The following is a 16,698-nucleotide window of genomic DNA, read 5'->3' on the forward strand; positions in this document are numbered from 1 at the left end:
AATTATGTTACCGTGTAGCACAGTCAGTTAATTGTATTAGTTGCTAACTACAATCAAAATCATACGAGGTTTATTGTCAATTACTCCATAACTTTCGTGCTCTGGTAGATCCTAAAAATACACTTTATAATTGTCTGATTACTGCGCACTTGATTATGTTACCATGTAACCAGACGTTTAGTTAATGCCAACATTTCTTACACTCCTATGTGATTGGAAAAGCTTCTAGGTTGTTACCTCTTTTTTTATGTTTTGTTTGTTGATAACAAACAATGCAACAGTGTTATGTTTTTCCATCCAACCATTGGGTTTTTTGTACCGTAACATTTGCATTATATTCTAACACAAAACATAATCGTTGTGCTTGGTTATTCAGGTCTAGTCAATTATCTATGTATCTATCACGGTACTTGCTAATATTTTTATTAACACACCCTTCGTTACTGAAATTTACCCGTAATGTTTTGATCCACATACTAAACCAGATGTTATCCATTAACATATGTATTAAACTAAAACGTACGCTTTCAAATTTCTCATAACTCTAACCCTTGGTGCTTTTGGTGGGTTTGATCTAATAAAAAATACTTGATAATATGTTTATCACCGCAGACTCAATTATGTTACCTTGTAACTTGACATTGATTTTTGTGGTTTTGTGCTTTTTTTGTTCTGATCTAACCAGATGGTATCCTTTAACATAAGTAATAACATACACAAATAATAAGGTGCTAACTCTAATTTACAACATATGATTTCAAATTTCTCATAACGTTTTGTGATTGGTGGATCTGAGCCAATCAATTATCAATGTGCGCTAAAAGATATGTTATCATTTAACAAAAACACTTGATAATATGTTTATTACCGCACACTCAATTATGTTACCTTGTAATTTGAAGTTGTTTTTGTACTTTTCGACTTTTGTTGTTTTGATCTAAGCAGAGGTTATCCTTTAACATAATATTAACATACACGAATGATTAGGTGCTAACTCTGATTCACAACAAATGATTTCAAATTTCTCATAACCTTTTGTGATTTGGTGGATCTGAGCTCATCGATTGTCAATGTATGCTAAAAGATAGGTTATCATTTAACAAAAGATTTAACATACTTTTCCACATTGATACAAGGAGGTTTGATGGGGATCGTCCCGATTGTAATATTATATTTGTAGGATCATAGTCCGTATGTATATACATTGAAATTTTTTCTGATCATCCTTCTTCATTATTTTCACACATTCCAAAGGTCTAACGTTCCTGGCACCATCCTATCAAACCTTCCATTACCAAAAAAGTCCCTTCACTCGCCGGAAAATGTCTCCTTATCCCAGCTAAGGACCCTACAACAATTTACTTGGTTGTAAATTAATATTACTTGTTAAGGAAGTTGTTAATTGCTAACTTATATGTTACCGCGATGGGTCCTCTACATGTTGCGCTATTATGCCATATCGCCCTGCATCTTCAGCAACGTTTGGTAGATGTTCTCTCTGAAAGAATAATAATTTCGTTAGATCGAATTCTTTACATGACGAATATCCGTTAACGATAACGTTACTAATAAACATTATAGCGAACATTACCTTGAACTCTCCCCTTGAGAAAAGTCTTCTTTTCTGTGGCCATCCAGGTGGCCTACGCACCTAAGGTGGTGCAACCTTCCCACCTCCGACATCATTTGGGGAAGGTGCCAGTGTAACCATGTCGGCGATAGGCATGATAACACCTTTGTACGCCAATCTCAGATATGGAACTATGTGGTAGACGCCAACCATCGTCTCTACACATATCCTTTCTTTGATCGTGGCTTCTATAGCATGGGAACATGGAATTGTAAGGAGCTGAAATTCTCTGCAGGTGCATGTTCGCTCCCAAAGGTTTACCGTAAATGCCGAATCTTCTTTGTCTCGCACTTCATAAAATACATCACCAATCTTAAGTACAACATAACCTGCCCCTTTTCAAAATTTTCTGTGACCATCTCATTCACCTTTGGAGGTTAATGATTCCCCTCGAGCTGTGCAGCTTCTCGCCTAAGAGAAAACCATGTAATAAGAGTTGTTCGAAGAGTCTCTAGTAGTGATATTACTGGATAATCCCTTGCCATTGTTAAGACATTGTTTAGCGACTCCGCTATGTTGCTCGTCATGAAGTTGTACCTATCTACCACAAAATGTGAGCGCGTCCAATGTTTGAACCCAATGCATGTAAGGTAATCAGCACACGGGCCGTGCATTGCTCTAATCTCAGCAAATATGCGATTGAAGTCGTTTAGCCGGTAAGCCCAGGCCGCACTGGCTACCAAAAACTCAAACCCTCTGACTTGAATATTAAGAAAAAATTTCTCTTAAGATGGACAACGCAAGCGGCGTGTGAAGACATGTGATAGACCTGGAGATGCATGACCATGTGTTAGGGTTTATTAATAATAGATAATCATGTATCAACTAATCTAACTATTAGCAAGATACTAGTGTTATCATTTTCATAATTGTAAATTATGAAGATAACATTACTTTTATGTCGATAATTTACCATGCGTATGCTTGCATATATTGACAAGTGTCTTTCTGAAACAAAGACCAAATTTGGATCATCTGGTATAGCGTCTGTTAGCCTCTCCATGAACCATGTCCAAGCATCGTCATTCTCACTGTTCACTATTCCAAACGCAATAGGGAAAACTTGGAAATTGGCATCCTGAGCGCTTGCAGCAATTAAGCACCCGCCGTATCGCCCCCTCAGATGAGTCCCATCAATCAATATCACCTTCCTCATTTAAGCATAACCTTTGACTACAACATCTAGGGCGAAAAACAAGTACCTAAACCGCTCCACACCATTGTTATCTTTTCTGTATCAAGGGCCACTAGCGAGTTAGAGTTTGTTTCTAGCAGAAGTTTGAAATAAGGCTGAATCAAAGTGTAGCTTCCCATAGCAGAACCCATGGCATTGTCCATAGCTATTTCTCGAGCCCTCCACGCCTTCCAGTACGAGACATTTAGGTTGAATTCATTACGGATTATCTTCCTCAACTCATTTGGCCTTGGCCCCTACCAACTCCCAAGTACTTTGTTCTCCTTAATTTCACAATCACAGCTATAGACGCCTGCTTGTGAAAGTCTCCCTTGACGTCTACACTACAAGTGTGTTGTTGGGTTGCACATTTTGCCTCAAAACGCTCACTGGTCTCCAGTTTTGGTGCATAAACACGCCATGGGAAAGTATGGCTGACGCACACGGCCAGGAGAATGTTTGGGTAAGATTTGGCGTAAATGAAATGAAACTTTCTCCGTATTGCATGGATTGTCAGTTTAGTCGCACAATCTTCTTTATTTTTTAACAATCTGCCAATGAATAGATCATCTCCTTCGTAGTCGGCATCTTTCAGGGCTCGCTGCAAGTAATCTGCAATAGGTGTACTATTTGTTAGATAAAGTTTTTGTTACATGTTAACCTTTTACTAGCGAAATAGAATAGTAGCTACATGATAGCTACAAGATTCATAACAATAATATATTCATAAGTATACCAGAAAAACACATGCTACACTAAAATTTAGTTTCTAAACTTTGAATTAGATCCTAACATGTTTTACCTTCTTCTCCCGGATCGTCGAAATATGGTGGGGCGTCCTTGTCATACAACACTATTGGTACTGGTGTTTCTTTCAAATAGATATCTGCCATCTTTCGGTTAATCTAGGTTGCCAACACCATACCTTGTTCTTGAGTTACCTTACAAGGTTGTTAACTCTACTCATCCTTGGAGTATTTATAGGTGCCATACAGAGTGGTCTATCCGGGTTTGAGTAGTAGTGTGCCACCTCGTCTTGACCTGATTATATGACGGAGAAGACCATTTTTCAGTTGGTTTCCGTTAGTGTTAAGTAGGAACACATATATTATTTGCTAAGCTACACTTAACAAGATAACATACCTAGCTTGGCAAGACAATTGTTGCTAGATAATTCATCTTCGTCTATCAGCTCCTCACTTGAGAAGCATATACTATTCGTTGGTGTCTTAAATGTCGAGTCTGTTGACCAAAGCGCCACTACTGAGACATCGCCACGAGCTAGATCTTTGTTCCAATTGTCGAACAGAGCTCACACCTTGCCAATAACATGTTCTTTTTAAATCTTCTATGTATTCTTTGTCATCGTCTAACAATCTCAATGCACCACACGCATCTTTGAAGCTTCCATAAACAACTCCCCCAACTGTCTTGATCTCATCAAAACTTCTTGGTCCTCTTTGTTCATTCAACAAAACGCGGAGATAATAACCTTCTTCGTATTTCATAGGCACATAGTTTATTCTTCCGATTGAAAACCCTCTTTGTCTAAGATTAAACTGCTTGTCCTGTGAATCATAAGTGAATTTGTTTGGAATCTCAGCATATGTAAGTTTCCTAGCAATACCACTGACCTTGTTCAAATTCATCCATGCTATTAACATAGAAAGCTCTGCTGAATCACGATTCAGAATAATTTCTACTTCGTCATCACCCTTAAAATATATAAGTTGCTCCCCAGGAAGATGGAAAGATAGTTTCAACTGGTGTAGCCCGAAAGTGAATATCATAACCAAGAATCCTCCATGCAGCTTCACATGCAGAGACATACCTATAAATAATGATAGATAAACAACTACATCATAAAAACACAGTGGCATCGATTCTAAATATAGTGTTTTTGCATCGAAATAATGATAGATAAACAACTATATCGATTCTACAACACAGTGGCATCGATTCTAAATATAGTATTACAAAATTTACCTGCAATCGAAATAGTCTTGGACTTCATTTTTTGGCTGTTCTTGGTTTATAGTATCCTCAACATGTACTGAATCATTACCCACTCTGTCTTGCTGAGGTGGTTCAACAACAACAGTTATTTTGTCAGGTCCTTTGTGAACATATTTAAACAAATACCTTCCGGAACCTGACTGGTTACACCACTCCACGTTAATGTGTGCTCTGTAGCGTAACAAAAGGTGCTTGTTGTATGGAATAACATATCTGTTATCACATTTAAATCCGTTCTTCTCAATGTATCTTGATGATGTTCTTCTTCTGTAAACTGGAAACCCTTCTTTATCAATAGTAGTTGCCTCACGGTATGGCTTCGGAAAGTATTTAGAGCATTTTCTATTAACCATACACGGAGAATTTAGGTGCACAGCACCACATGGTCCATGAATCATCATGTCCTTGACATTTTGATATAGTTCTGGTTCCTCTTCTTTGTCAGGGATTTCAGCTGATATAATTTTATCAATATCTTCTGTAGTGGGGAATTTATAACTCGGATCCATGAAGAGTAGAATATGAGCATGTGGCAACCCTCTTTTCTGAAATTCTATGGTATACATTGCTGCAGGAATAAGCTGATTGTTAAGTTAAACATATGAAAAATAATCAAACTAAACATTAAGTTAATTGTAATAAAACTTACATGTAGAAGTCTTTCCCAACAGGTGTCTTTTGGTCAAATCTGTCATCAATGAATCAAGTTTCATCTTGAAAATTCTGCATATAACTTCTGGACGATCTTCAGACTTTAAATTACGGGCATCAACATACCTTTGAATCTCAGGTCACTTTGGATTACATGTGAAAGTGATGAACAGATCAGGAAATCCAAAATGCTTAGATATAGCCATTTCATCTAAGTAGTTTTGTCTCATGTAACTAGGACCACCAGTAAAGGAAGATGGCAAGTACATTTCCCTTCCTTGTTTATTCATATCAACATTCCCACCTTGGGCTACCTTTTTGACGTTGTTGTAATTTTCTACCCGCAAACTTGCCTGATTACACTTTATGTAACCAAGCCTGTTACTCTCAATCATGGTATAAGCGTCTACCATAAATTGTTGAAAGAGCCGTCTAGAATTTAAAAGAGTATGCGACTCACTTTTTCTTTCTTGAATACGGAAAGCAAAGAACTGCCTCATACTGATTTGCTTTCGAGGCTTCTTACTCTTAGTCCTACCAACTTTAACATGACCTTTCTCAATTCCAATCTTGTACCCATCCTCGCCATAAGGAAACAGTAAAGGGTACTGTAATGCAAGATAGGATAAAAGTATTTCCTTTATCCTCTGTAGTTCACTAGATTTTGCTTGCAAAACAATGTCATGATGATCCATTTTCAAATTAAAATCACCTAGAATCAATGCAGCTACTTCTGAAGCTGTAGGCACGTTATAAGTTCTGCCATCCTTCTCTCGACTACTGATAATCCTCATATGAAATGTATCATCTGGATTAGTGTTGAATCTGTCTCTGACAGTTCGAAATTTCTCAACTTATGGGTTGACTTCATTCAACATTTGGATGATCTTCTGGATTAGCTCTTTTCTTAGTGGTTGTTTCTTCTTATATTTGTGAGGGTCCTTGGATTTGCTGCATGTTTAGTTAAAGTTATTAGATTATACATTACATTGTCAACATAATAAATTAAAAATATCAAAAAATGTTTTAATAATAGAAAAACTCACCTCATAACTGTTTGCCTATTATCAACCTCATTTTCCGTGTCAACAATATATAGCTGTTGAAACTTAGGGGGTTTACCATTTGGAGGCTTCAAACTTCCCATTAAATGATAATTTTCTCCTTGGATTTGAAACATTTGAGGACCACGTCCTGGTGTGACACATCTATCAACTTTCCCACCCAGTGAAGTGAAGGAGAAAATCATGTTATAAGCTCTGACATTGTCTCTAAAATGTCTGCTTAGCTCATCATTGTTTGTTAGCAATGCAACCAATAATTCAGGAGTTTGGCGTATGAATGAAATTTTAACTTGCCCCTGACCACAACATAAGGAAAAAACAGGGGTCCTTACTTTTGACTGCTTGTTAATACGTTCATCATACCACATATAAGCTTTACAAACCTGACACTCATGAATTGGGTCGTCGTGGTCAATATACTCTAAAAAAATATATCAAACGTTTAGTTAGTATTTATAAAATATAGATATATACTTGAAATTGAACACAGGAAGACCATCAAGTTTTTTTTATGTCAATACCAGTTTTGTTTTCAGTGGCTTTTGATTAAGACTTATTTGGGTTGGTCTGAGTAGTTTTTGGTTTGAATGAGCATAAATCAGCAAAGATTTTTTGGAAGTTATTCTTCACAGCATGTAGATAGTCCAGCTTTTTCTGTACTTCTTCTAAAACTTTTGTATCATCAATTTCAACATCTGACTGTCCATCAGTATCCTCTTCAGCACTTGAACAATCATATATTTGTTCGTCTTGTTCTTCTGCAACACATATTAATAAATTGTCTGATTACTTAATGCGTGTAGCTGTTCAAAAAGCCATATTGTATATGAATGAAACTAACCTTCTGATGAACAATAGTATTGATCATAGTTCTCGCTGTCTAGTGCAGATTCCAAAATGTTGTCATGATTGCTTGCATTCGAAGTTTTGGATGATCTTGAGATTGGTGGAGAAACGAATGAAGAAGCAGGTAAAACTTTCTCATTTATAGTTGACTTATTGATTGGAGTAAGTGTTTTCGATATGTTATCAAAGCATCTGTCATTTATATTTTGTTTCTGTCTTGAATCTGCTAAATAATATTGAAATCATATGAGAAACATATTATAAGATATCATCTGCAAATTATAGTACTTATAAATGAACTGCAATATATATTACCATGATGTATATTTTGTTGTGTACTGCTAACAGGAAACTTGTGGGAAGAAGGAATCTGGAACGGACTACTTGATGATGAAGGTATGTTTGTAATATCATTGAAAAGTCTTCCAAAAATTTGCTTGTTTGGAACATGGGTTGGAATACTGGTGACACTCTGGTTAGGATTGCAATTTTCATTATCAAAATCAGGCATAGAACGTTTGTTAGACCCATTCTTTGGATCCTCATTTGACATACCATCTTTTATCTTCCTCATCCTGCATTACAGTATACAAAAAAGGAATTGTGTTAATAATGAAAAAGCTAGCGAAACTCTTTAAATAAGAATCACAAAGAATTGAATGTAGTATATTATAAATTGCTTGTGAATTCTTAACTTTCAAGGATTCAGGTAAGAATTAGGAAGACACCGTAATCTAGAAAAAAGATCATAAGATTTGCTTGACTGTGGCTGACGCGTTTATAATGTTTTGAGAATATATAGTTGTTGGCTAGAATATATTGTTAGGATATAATAACTTGCTAGCTTAAATATAGCTCACAAAATATCAATTGTAACTAACCCAATGTAGAAACCTCGTTTATTAGGCCAAGTACATTAAGATGAGTTATGATATTGAATCTAAATATATGATTTGGTTGTTTATAAGATTTTAAGAAATCGTAACCGGTATTAGGTATAATAATATCGTTTTTTTAGACGAAGTACATAGCAAACTGAATTGATTCACTGAAGTTATACTTGATTTGGTTGTTCAGCAAATTTCTATTGATTATCCAATGAAACAGTTTTTTCCCCCACCGAAATGTACAAATGTGTATTAATCAACAGTGGGCTTGTTTACCTGATTGAACTCCGAAGAAGGGATAGTTTATTAATCAAATATACTAACTTAAGTTGTACTAAACTACTTAGTTTAAAGAATTGTTTTTCACTAATCATGAAAACTGATTAACTCTATTTTGTATATATATAGATTTTACTGATGCAATATAATCGTTTTTTTCATTTGTAGGTTAATATCTACAGAATAAGATATGGATTAGGTGGGCAGAGTCTATGAAATTAAAAGGTCAGTTGATTCTTCATATAGCATATATTATAAAAATGAAAGTAATAGATAATATTTTTAAAAGAGAAGATCTTATTGATGATAGCGAGAAAGAAACACAAAATGAACCTAGATTGCCTACTACTAAGGGTAAATCATTTAGTCTGATATACCCTAAGTAAACATTATTAAACCAATACAAAAGAACAAAAACATCGAAAAAAACTAAACATGAATATCTTCTCTCCGACATTAGTCTGACTCCAATGATCTATTGGGAATGCAACAATCTGGTGCAGTGTAATCTTGTTCATTGGACACAGAATTGTCTTTTCCTACATCACTTTCCCCCAACCTCCTTCTCGTCTTCTTCCTTTCCAATCTCAGTCAAGCCATCGAGTTTCTCCAACTTAATTGGTTTCAAGCATGTCTTCTTGGTAGTAGAACATCTCTCCAAAGATGTATCTTCCACAGTTCTCTTGGAAGATGGAGTAGTCATGCCAGAAACTGACATTTTACTACCTTCACTACTGTTAGTGAGTAGATACATTGCCTGGAATAATTAAAAGTTTCAGTTCATAGTTATAATGTGTAGTAGAAAACAAAATCGATATAGATTTCAACCTCACTGCCTGAGATGAGATGATCAGGATTGATTGTCCCCTCTGAGTCATTAGGATCCTCAATCTTCACATTGGCAACACCTGACCAGATCTTACCAATCCTGTAAGTGTCATTACTTCCAGACAAATTGTCATTCTCGACACACACAAGTAGCTGAAACGTTTTTCCAACCAAGTTTTTGATAAAAGGAGGCGGTTTTGCAGGATCCTGCAACTGAATTATAAATGACACGATATAAGAACTTAATGATAAAATTTTGATTTGTTAATCTTATTCTGAATTGTTATTACTCACATCATCATCATACACGCCATCAAGCAGATCAAATGTTGTATCACCAATCATCTCGGTGGCAGCTCCATCAAACAGAATACATTTGATATCTCCTGTATGATCCATGACTCCAACATGCAACTTGAACCTATAACCAAATATTTTCTTATTTATTTTACTAATCAATATATATAAAGTGTAGGAATATATTATATATATAGTAATGAGAACACGAACCTTGGAAACACTTGTGTTATGTTAAGGTTGCATTTAGGACACCAAAATGTGAGTTCTTTAGGCTTAACAGAAATGGAGGTGTCGTTATTTTTCAACTCAACTTTCTTGCTACATTTCTTGCACCCAACATAAAACCAACCCATGTCACCATCTATTTTAAAAATGGTGCACATGATCTTGCATTTCTGAGCTTGAATAGGTGCAAGAGTATTAGTAAATCATCTAATAGGATATTAATTCCAGAGTAACGAACCAAAATACAATAATGATTAAACTTTATACCTCAGTGAAATCAAGTAAGCAGGATATTGATTTTTTAGGATAGTGTTCGAAGTAATCATCACTTCAAACAGACAATTCAAGCTTTGGTTTAGTCTCAGCAATTGTGAGTGCAAGACCATCTTTTGGCAAACTGTAATTAGCATTAGACTCAGAATCTCTACTATAAGTATACTTATAAGTGAATAACATTTTATAAGTGAAAAACATAGTAAAGGGTTAGTTATTACGTGTTCTTAAAGACTTCCACCTCTGGATACTCTGGATTAATGATGACAACTGAAGCATCAAAAGCATTTGTAATCTGGTTTTGCCCTATTACAGATGAAATGTATTTGTAAATAATGGTAAAGGCAAAACAATGTACTTCATAAACATTAGTAAATATAAGTAAGATAATGGTTTATCAGTTACTTCTAAAAGTACTGATTTTGGCAAACCTAATTAGGCAAACAACAATCCCACCAATTGAATTCTCACATGCCTGGCTTACTTGATTAGCAAATTTCCCCCACAAAGTACATGGCAATCGATCATTCTGACAGAAGTAACAATTAAACTAATGAAATAAATCTTTCTATTTACGCACATTTCGTTCCTCAGCTCAAATTCGAGCTTCCTTGCTGATTTGTTGTTGACAATCATGTTGTCAATGTTCTCAACATTGACAACTTGACCAAGAACATCTGCACGTTGAAAATTGGTCTTATATTTAACGATAAAGTGTTCAAGTTTTAATTTAGCACACTATAATATTAATGAAATACCTACCAATGAAATAACATGGATTCAGTTCACCAACAATTATGGATTGAAATGTGGGTAATGCCATGTAAGGATCATCAAAAATAGAAACACATGGTGAGACAAATGTATGGCTAATAAAAGACATCTTGAACTGATGATCAGTAACCCGGAAATGTCCCCTGACTTGACCCAAAGAGAAGTTCTCAATAACTCTCCACTGGTCAAGCGCAATGTGCCTTTCATACATATTCACCAAACTCTTTTTAACACTTGCATGGATCTTGGATCCCTGTCACAGAAGATTATAGTTTATCATCAAGAAGTATATATATGAAATTAAGAAAAACTTTGATCATATTGCATAACATGAACGTACCCTCTGATCAGCTAGTACCATTTCGAGTGTTTCTCCTGACTGGGCTGTGTATTGTTTCCAGGTGTGGAGGATTTTCACTTGCACACGCCAGCTAGTCTTGAAGGGTTTAACATCAGCAAGGTAAGTTGTAGCCATGGCCCCATTCATTTTGTTTAGATCTTGCTAGTGAACTTTATGCTATTAAAATGGAGTAGGCTGATGTGTTCAGGGTTGTAAATGATGTGTGTATTTATAGTTTCCAAGCATAAACTGTTTAGGTTAGCATAATAGTATAATTCTGTTTCAAGAATCGAATAGAATTTAAGAATATTCTGGAACAAAATCTGCATTAGTTGAAGATATGGAATCGAAACTGTTATAAGATATAATGGATTAAGCTCGTTTATTAGGCCAGATACATCAAGTTGAGTTGTGATATTGAAGATAGACATATGATTTGGATGTTTATGAGATTTCGAGAAATCATAACTGAAATTAGATATAACGAATTTTTATGGTTTTTTAATAGAAGTACAAAGAAAGCTGATATGCGATATTGAAGAAAGATTTGATTTGGTTGTTTATTCGATTTTACTTGCATATCTAATGAAACTGTTTTTCCCTCAACTGAAATGTTCAAATGTTCATTGTGCTTCTGATATTAGCAAAATAATAGGCAAATTACTAAATTTTGTAAACGTAATCTGATATTTTTATAAATAGATATTCATTTTATAAATATGCATATAGGCCTAGTGTTCAATGTAGAATTGATGGACTAAATTTAGTCGGATCGAGTATGTCACACATAAATGAGTATATGACATATACTTTTGTCCTATTTATTGTATAACTTATATAAAGCATATATATGACAATACACTTCGGCTATCAATTGGTAATATATTTATGTCATATGTATACTTAGTTCTTTCCGTGTATATGTTTAATTCAGTACTCTTTTAAATTTCTTTTTAATATGCAGATTAACATAGAATGGGATACATGAAAGAAAAACAGTATTTTCAAGGACAGTATAATAAGGTTAGTTAATTCTTCCTATTGCATGTCTTATGGTTGTTCTTAAAAACGAATATGTTTAGAAGAGAAGATTTTATTGATAAATTTGAAAAACAAAAATGAAACGGAAAGCTTGACTACTAATCAGAGTAAATCATTTACTCTGCTATTTCCTAAGTAGACATTATTAGATCAACATGAAAGAAAAAAAATACAGAAACATGAATATCTTCTCCTCGCATGCTGGTTCTTTCCAATGAGGTATTGAAAAGGACATAATCAGAGGCCAGCGTATTCTGAGTAATCCGGCTCAGGATTCTCATTGACTTCATTGTTCACCCCAGACTTTTTCTCATCTTCTTCATTTCCGACCATTTCATCATTCTTCTCATCTAGTTTCTCCAATTTAACTGGTTTCAAACAAATCTTCTTGGTAGTAGAGCATCCCTCCACTGTTATATCATCGATAGACCTCTGGATTTAGGCGTAGCAGTGTCAGACACTAACATCTCACTAACTTCACTGGTGCGAGTGAGTAATTTCATGGCCTGCAAAAAAAACATCACGTTTTATTATTATGTTCCAGCCATTAAGTATTTTAGAGACGTTGGAAAATACAATCATACCTCTATGTTTGATAAGGTGTGAGAATGATTAGATGCTCTCTCTGAATCATCAGCATCCTCAATCATCACAATATCAACACCTGGCCAGACCTTACCAACCATGTATGTATCATTCCTTCCAGACAAATTGTCATTCTCAATACACACAAGTAGCTGAAAGGTTTTCCCAACCAAGTTTTTGATAGAAGGAGGCATTCTTTCAGGATCCTGCAGCTGTGTTATCAATGATAGTCTATAAGAATCGATAGATCATTAGTGAAAAACCAACCAATCAGATATATTTTTCCATTGTCATTACTCACATCATCATCATAAACCCCATCAAGAAGGTCAAAAGCTGAATGACCAATCATCTTTGATGCAGCACTATCAAACATGATACATTTGATATCTCCTGTTTGATCAATGACTCCAACATGCAACTTAAACCTAGGAGCAAAAGAAATCATCTTAATGAGTGATCCACATAGACTACATATACAATAATATAATTATATAAAAAGGAATGAAATGGTATACCTTGGAACCACTTGTGTGATGTTAAGGTTGCATTTTGGACACCAGTATGTAGTCTTTGTTGGTTTATCGGCAATGGCGGTCTTGTCCTTATTGTTCATCTCAACTTTCTTGCTGCACTTCTTGCAGGCAACATAAAACCACCCAAAATCACCTTCTATAGTATGTATCTTGCACATGACCTTGCATTTTTGAACCTGAAAATATACTCAATTTTTTCAAACAACTATTAGGATATGATTTCAGTATTAAAACTCTATACATTCCTATTCAATATGGCTACCTCTAAGAAATGAAGTAAGCAGGAAATAGATTTTATGGGATACTGGTCAAAGTAACCATCACTTCCGAATGACAATTCACGTCTTGGATTAGTCTCGGAAATGGTGAGAGCAAGACCATCTTTTGGCAAACTGTAGTTACCAATCAGCCAATAAACCCCAAACTTAATATCCATGATTTATTAGCAATCAAAACACCTACAATATAGTATTTGATTACCTGTTTTTGAAATGTTCCACTTCTGGGAACTCTGGATTGATGGTAACAACTGAAGCATCAAAAGCATTTGTGATTTGGTTCTCCCCTAACATAAACGAAAACAAAAAGTAAATCGTTTCAGAGATAATCTGTACACTATCATAGTAATAGCAACTTCAGAGTTAAAATAACGGTTTAGGATTTTACCTCTGAAGGTATTGATTTTGGCAAACCTAATAAGGCACACAACAATCTCTCCAGTTGAGTTCTCACACTCCTGAATTACCTGATCAGCAAACTTCCCCCACAAAGTGCATGGCAGGCGATCATTCCTTAAAACACAAACCATTTTACAATTATTAATCAATATAGTTTATATATACTACCATTATTCTAAAAAAGTAATGATACATTTCGTTTCGAAGCTCAAATTCCAGCTTCTTGGTTGATTCGTTGTTGACAACTATGTCTTCAACTTTGCCAACATTGACAACTTGGCCAAGGACATCTGCAATAAGTAGTGTTGTGTTAGGTTCACTTCATATAGATGACAGAAATCAAAATACTCAAAAATAATATCGTTTGTTACTACTCACCAACCAAATAGAATAGATTCAATTCACCAACAATAATGGATTCAAACGTTGGTAATGACAGGTAGGCATCATTAGTCACGGTAGGACATGGTGAAACAAATGTACTGTTAACAAATGCCATTTTGAACTGATGATTTGTCACACGGAATTGTCCCCTGACTTGACCCAAAAAGAAGTTCTCAATGATTCTCCACTGATCAAGGGCAATGTGCCTTTCATACTTTTTCACCAGTGCCTTTTTCACACTTGCATGGATCTTGCATCCCTGGAAAGTTCTTATATAACATTAGAAAACGAAATTCTATAAATCAGCTCGACACATAATTTGTAAAAAATGTTTAGATTGAACGTACCCTCTGATCAGCTAGTACCATTTCGAGTGTTTCTCCTGACTGAGCTGTGTATTGTTTTCAGGTATGGAGGATTTTCACTTGCACACGCCAGCTGGTTTTGAAGGGCTTCAGGTCAGCAAGGTAAGTCGTAGCCATTGCACCATTCATTTTGTTTATAACTTGTTGCTATTTAATTGCAGTAGGGTGATGTGTTTAGGGTTGTAAGTTATGTGAGTATTTATAGTTTTCAATCATACATTGTTTAGGTTAGAAAAATGGTATAATCAAAATAGAATTTAAGAATATTCTGGAACCAAATCTGCATAACTCGAAGATATGAAATCAAAACTGTTATGATATATAATGTATAAATCCCGTGTATATGGCCAAGTACATCAAGCTGATTTATGATAATGAAGATAGATATCTGATTTGGTAGTTTATAAGATTTTAGGAAATAGTAGCTTGTATAATCGTCATAGAATTTAAGAATATTCTGAAAACAAATCTGCATAACTGGAATCTATGGAATCGAAACTGTTTTAAGATATAATGTAGAAACCTCGTTTATTAGGCTAAATACATGAAGCTAAATTATGATATTGAATCTAGATATATGATTTGGTTGTTTATAAGATTTTAAGAAATCTAGATAGATACCTCTTTTTCTAGTCGAAGTGAAGATAAACTTGATTTCTTTGTTCAGAAAATGTAGCTTGATTACCTAATAAAACATATTTTGCCTCTACTGAAATGTTTAAATGTTTATTAATCCACAATGGGCTTGTTTATCTGGTTGGACTCCGAAGACTGAAAGTAAAAGCCTTATTACAACACAGGTCTCGGGTGGGTGATTGGATCATAAAGATTTCAACTCTACGTCGAATGGTCCACTGCTCCAGGAGAGGATCCGCGTGTCTTGATTTGTCAAATTATGTATTTGACCCTCTAGTTGTTTTTTTGTTTATGTGAAATCACGATGACATGTAATGTAATATAACACATCACGATAGGTTAAAGTTCTTTCAACATTACTGAAATAATAGTGTAGAGATGATTTAGGGCGGTAAAAAAAAAGAACTAATGATTTAGGGAACAACAAATACAAATAGTGACATGAACCTTATTTAAAAAAAAAAACCCAGGTACTGTGTCATTATTTTGTCAACAAATTTAAGCTTGTACTCCTTATTCAAATATATTAATCTATAACACGATGGGAGATGACAAAATATCTATGCATACCGCTACTAATTTGAAAATTTGTGAAAGTGATTTATAAGAAAATCAATGTCTATAGACATACAATTCGGATTTACTCATACTAAACTATAAATCTAAAACTTATCTAAATTTTAAACAGATCTTTATATAAGTTTTTACTATTTCGTTCAATATTTTGTAATGACAGTAAGAATATATTAACTTAAATGATCATATGTTTATGCATAAGTATTGTTCACTCCTTGCCAAACCTGACATGCGTTCTTGTCACAACGGTTATGGAATAAACTAATTCTTGAAATCTCCGATTACGATATAATATCAGAATGATTTTTGTATAACTAAAGCAGAAATAATCGTAATTTTTTCTTACAATTTTATTAGATTGACTCAAATAAGCTAATACTGAGCAATATTGCTTACATAGGTAACTAGATCCTGATCCGCACCTACGTGCGAGAATGTTATGGTTTACTTATGGGTTTTCTATTTTGTGTCTTTTTTATTTTTATTTTTGTGTTTTTGTATTGTAAAAAAAGCCAACATTCTATATTATAAAGCAAATCCTGACAATTTTATCATTTTTTCATCACCAGAAAAATCGAAAATCAGATTTGAGGGTTTTTTCATTTAGAGTA

At 34.6% G+C, this 16,698-nt stretch overlaps 3 pseudogenes across 3 annotated transcripts; all 3 read right to left on the bottom strand.

The window, feature by feature from the left end:
- Positions 1 to 1,749: 1,749 nt before the first annotated feature.
- Positions 1,750 to 6,903, bottom strand: AT5G28935 (annotated as a pseudogene; the record flags this gene model as incomplete). Its single annotated transcript has 1 exon — positions 1,750 to 6,903.
- Positions 6,904 to 9,091: 2,188 nt separating this feature from the next.
- Positions 9,092 to 11,422, bottom strand: AT5G28937 (annotated as a pseudogene; the record flags this gene model as incomplete). Its single annotated transcript has 1 exon — positions 9,092 to 11,422.
- A 1,143-nt stretch (positions 11,423 to 12,565) lies between these two features.
- Positions 12,566 to 14,878, bottom strand: AT5G28940 (annotated as a pseudogene; the record flags this gene model as incomplete). The annotated part of the gene is made up of 11 exons: positions 12,566 to 12,696; positions 12,759 to 12,834; positions 12,913 to 13,119; positions 13,215 to 13,341; positions 13,432 to 13,625; positions 13,712 to 13,841; positions 13,930 to 14,014; positions 14,116 to 14,240; positions 14,320 to 14,416; positions 14,505 to 14,769; positions 14,858 to 14,878.
- Positions 14,879 to 16,698: the final 1,820 nt, after the last annotated feature.

The sequence above is a fragment of the Arabidopsis thaliana genome, chromosome 5, assembly GCF_000001735.4.
Source record: "Arabidopsis thaliana chromosome 5, partial sequence".
NCBI classification, from domain to species: domain Eukaryota; kingdom Viridiplantae; phylum Streptophyta; class Magnoliopsida; order Brassicales; family Brassicaceae; genus Arabidopsis; species Arabidopsis thaliana.